The sequence below is a fragment of the Arachis hypogaea genome, chromosome 7 (assembly GCF_003086295.3).
Source record: "Arachis hypogaea cultivar Tifrunner chromosome 7, arahy.Tifrunner.gnm2.J5K5, whole genome shotgun sequence".
NCBI lineage: Eukaryota > Viridiplantae > Streptophyta > Magnoliopsida > Fabales > Fabaceae > Arachis > Arachis hypogaea.
The window spans coordinates 70,346,203-70,351,222 of record NC_092042.1 but is presented as its reverse complement, the minus strand read 5'-3'; the positions used below and the strand labels follow the sequence as shown (position 1 = coordinate 70,351,222).

Here is a 5,020-nt window from a genome sequence, read left to right as displayed (position 1 = left end):
TTCCTCTGAGGCATCCCATTACTCAAAGGATTCCTTTCAGAAGTGTACATGAACTGGTTATTTGCAACTATTTCAATGAGTTCCTGAGCTTTTGCAGGCATTTTCTTTAGGTGAATAGATCCACCTACAGGATGGTCCAATGACATCTTAGACAATTCAGACAGACCATCATAGAATATATCAAGGATGGTCCATTCTGAAAGCATGTCAGAAGGACACTTTTTGGTCAATTGCTTGTATCTTTCTCAAGCTTCATAGAAGGATTCACCTTCTTTCTGCCTGAAGGTTTGAACATCTACTCTAAGCTTGCTCAGCTTTTGAGGAGGAAAGAACTTGGCTAAGAAAGCCGTGACCAGCTTATCCCAAGAGTTCAGGCTGTCTTTAGGTTGAGAGTCCAACCATATTCTAGCCCTGTCTCTTATAGCAAAAAGGAAAAGCATAAGCTTGTAAACATCGGGATCAACTCCATTAGTCTTAACAGTATCACAGATTTGCAAGAATTCAGTTAAGAACTGAAAAGGATCTTCTGATGGAAGTCCATAAAACTTACAATTCTGTTGCATCAGAGAAACTAATTGAGGCTTTAGCTCAAAATTGTTTGCTCCAATGGTAGGGATTGAGATGCTTCTTCCATGAAAGTTGGAATTTGGTGCAGTAAAGTCACCAAGCATCTTCCTTGCATTGTTGTTAGGTTCGGCCATGTCTCTTTCTTTTTCGAGATTCTCTGTAAGATTTTCTCTGGATTGTTGTACTTTAGCTTCTCTTAGCTTTTTTTCAGAGTCCTTTCAGGTTCAGGATCTGCTTCAACAATAATGTCCTTATCCTTGCTCCTGCTCATATGAAAAAGAAGAGAACAGAAAAGAAGATGAATCCTTTATGTCACAGTATAGAGATTCTTATGTAAGTAGAAGAGAAGAAGAATAGAAGAATAATATAGAGAAAAGAGATGAAGAATTCGAACACAGAGAGAGAAGAGAAGAGGGTTTGAATTATGAGTAGAAGAGAAGTGTTAGTAAATAAATAAAATAAATAGAAAGAGATGAGAGAGAGAGAATTTTGAAAATTGTTTTTGAAAAATGGTTAGTGATTTTCGAAAATTATGAGAAGAAATAAAATTAAAATTAAAATTTGAAACAATTAGTTAATTAAAAAGAATTTTGAAAAAGGGTGAGAAATTTTCGAAAATTAGAGAGAGAAAAGTAGTTAGGTGGTTTTGTAAAAGATAAGAAATAGTAAAACAAACAAAAAAGTCAATTAGTTATTTGAAAAAGGTTTGAAAATCAATTTTGAAAAGATAAGAAGTTAGAAAAGATTTTGAAATTGATGTTGAAAAAGATATGATTTGAAAAAGATATGTTTGAAAAGATATGATTGAAAAGATATGATTGAAATTTATTTTGAAAACAAAGATTTAATTTTTAAAATCATAATTAATGACTTGACTCACAAGAAATCAAAAGATATGATTTTAAAATTTAAAGTTTGAATCTTTCTTAATAAGAAAGTAACAAACTTGAAATTTTTGAATCAAAACATTAATTGTTAGTAATAATTTCGAAAATAAAAGAAAAAGTTAAGAAAAAGATTTTTTGAAATTTAATTTTAAAGAATTTTCGAAAATAATAAAAGGAAAAAGAAAAAGATTTGATTTTGAAAAAGATTTTGAAAAGATAATTTTTTTGAAATTGAAATCTTGACTTGACTAACAAGAAACAATTAATTTTAAAATTTTTTGACTAAGTCAACCCAAAATTTCGAAATTTTTGAGTTAAATAAGGAAAAGATATTTTTTTAATTTTTTTGAATTTAATGAGGAAAGAGAAAAATCACAAAATGACTCAACACATAAAAATTTTGGATCAAAACAAATGATGCATGCAAGAACACTATGAATGTCAAGATGAACACCAAGAACACTTTGAAGATCAAGATGAACATCAAGACTTATTTTTGAAAAATTTTCAAGAAAAGAAAAACATGCAAGACACCAAACTTAGAAATTTTTAATGCTTAGACACTAAGAATTCAAAAATGCATACGAAAAACAAGAAAAGACTCAAAACAATAAAATATGAAGATCAAACAAGGGGACTCATCAAGAACAACTTGAAGATCATGAAGAATGCAATGCATGAATTTTCGAAAAAAATGCACAAATTTTAAATATGCAATTGACACCAAACTTAAAAATTGACACTAGACTCAAACAAGAAACACAAAATATTTTTGTTTTTTTTATTTTATTATTTTTTTTGGATTTCTCAAAAATTATTTTTAGAAAAGCGAAAAAGAAGAAAAATTTTGAAGGATTTTGAAATTTTTTTGAAAATAAAATAAAAATTATCTAATCTAAGCAACAAGATGAACCGTCAAAGATTTTTGTGATGAACACAACCATGATCTTATTGTCCCAAAGCTAGCAAGAATGTTGAAATCTAACAAGAAAATGACTGAGGCTGACATTAGTCAAATGAATCATATGAAAAGGGTGGGGATTAGCATACCAAACATATTTAGGTCATTAGGGATTAGCATACCAAACATATTTAGGGAGAGAGAGAGAGATGAGGAGGTACCAAGTTTGGTGGAAGATCTGAGGAGGGGGATAAGTTTTTGAGCTGAGTGAAGAAGAGAGCGAATGAGTCCCACCAGAGAGAAGCGTCAACGGAAGAATTCTATAATAATTTGCATACCTTCTTTTTGACAAGCCTCAAGAATTCTTCACGTTCCCTGCTAACTGACTTGGTACCATTGATTTGGTAGAAGGCACTGTATCATGTGAAAAATGAACTTCAAGCAGGTTGCCATGTTATTAGAAATGAATACCTTAATTACCATCTAAGATCAAAGTTAATTATAGTATTAAAACACAAATATAAAATTTTATCATGCTCTCATGCAAAGTTCGACAGTAAAATATGAAAAAAATGAAAGTGGAAACAACTCTGCAATTATAAGGGGGGAAAAATATTTTATAGTTACACAACAAACCTCATAGCATCTTCACATAAGAAAATGACAATAATAAAAGATAGTTTGCAGCTGCCAACTTGTCTTGTGATGCATTTGAAACTGCTGACTTGTCTTGGGAGGAAGCTGCCAAAAAGTCAATCATTTTTGTGTTGTTTACCAACAACCAATTTGGGAATTCCCCTGTCAATTTCCATCCAGTAATATCAACAATGGTTAATTCAGTTTGTATAAATATTAAAGAAAAATAATGAAATAGTAAGAAAATAATAAATTAATAATAATACTAGCTAAGACAGTTTTATTTATAAGTCATCCCAATAAAAGTAATCTGATGCACAAAATAGAAGAAATTCATTTTATTTTTCAAATATAATATTGCTAATTAAACTTCTTTCCTAACAGGGATTTTAGCTTCTTCAAATTCCCAATTTCTTTTGAAATCATTCCTATCAAGCCAGTGTTGTAAGAAAGATCCCTACTTAAAAAAACAAGAATGATCCATTAGTTATTCTGTTTTCTCAATTCAGCTGATTTTAAAGATCAAATGCCTTAACCACAGAATTTGGAGCTAGTGTTAAGGCATTGGACAAGAAAAAGGATGCCATTATATTCTGCAAATACATATGACAACAAAAGTTAAGAACACAATGGGCACATGATATTACATATTATATAATAAGCTGTACAATTAATTCTTGTGTAAAAATAAATAATATGAGCTCAACAAAAATAAATAAAAAAGAATCAACATTATGAAAGAAGCCACATAGGAGTTTCAATTTCAGGAGGATCCTCTTGTTGATAAAATGATTCGGTAAGACCATAGCAAAACAGTAAGGGGACATAGCACTTTAGCAATTTGAAAAATGGAGAAACAAAAGACCACCATTTAATAATTGTTAATATTAATATACTGAGAAGTCCATCCACTACCACACAATATAAGTTAACATGATATGCAAAATAGTACTTGCATACAAGTCAACAAACCTCAATTCATTTACTTGGAGTTTGCGCATGCTGTTAAGAAACTGTGCATGCTTATTCACTAGAGCCTTAACCGTTAGTGGAGCATGCTCTATTCCTTCAAAAACATCACTGACCTTGTGCTGCATCCCAGATGATTCCACAGGAGTGCTTGAAACCAAAAGTGATTGAACTCTGGCAGAATTTGGAGCTAGTGTTCAGGCATTTGATATATATATTTGCAGGATGTGGTGGTGACTACATTTTTGACTTGCAGTGCCTTCATTCAATGTGTTTCCCAAATAAAGAATTCTCTTCATAATCTCCTTCAATTTAGCTGAATTTCGAACATATTATCAAAGAAAAATGTACCAGTCCATAAAAATACAAGAAAAATAAATAAATAAATAAATAAATATTTTAATAATTTTGTAAGCAAATTATCAAGTACTGGTGAGCGAATATTTTGTACGCTTTTTGACATCATTTTCATATAGTTTTTAGTAGTTTTTACTTAATTTTTATTAAGTTTTAATAGGTTTTAGTGTTAAATTCACATTTTTGGATTCTACTATGAGTTTTGTATTTTTGGACAATTTCATATATTTTCTGGCTGAAATTGAGGAGTTGAAGTAGAAGTCTGATTCAGAGACAGAGAAAGCACTGCAGATGCTATCCAGATCTGACCTTCTTGCAGCTGGAAGAGCTTTAATGGAGCTATAGATGTCCAAATGGAGTGCTCTCAATGGCTATGGAAAGCTGACTTTTAAAGCTTTCCATCAATATATAATAGTCCATACTTTGCTTCGGATTAGAAGGCCCAAAACGGCGTCCAATGCGAGTTACCTGCCCCCTTCCAGGCGTCCAGTGCCCAAAAAGTAGAGACCAATGTACAAACACCCAAAGAGGACCACCCTAGCTGGCGTTCCATGCCCAAGAGACCTCAATGTACATGGATCTCATCAAAGCTCACCCCAAACACTCACCAAGTGGGCCCTAGAAGTGGATTTTAGCACTAAATAGACTGTTTTACCCTTACTAGCTAGTCATCTATTTAGTATTTAAGGATTTATGTTTATGT

At 31.6% G+C, this 5,020-nt stretch overlaps 1 non-coding gene across 1 annotated transcript; it reads left to right on the top strand.

Moving 5' to 3' along the window:
- Nucleotides 1-200: 200 nt before the first annotated feature.
- On the top strand, nucleotides 201-308 carry LOC112704551 (small nucleolar RNA R71). The gene has a single exon (XR_003155171.1). It is a non-coding gene; the product is annotated as a small nucleolar RNA R71 (small nucleolar RNA).
- Nucleotides 309-5,020: the final 4,712 nt, after the last annotated feature.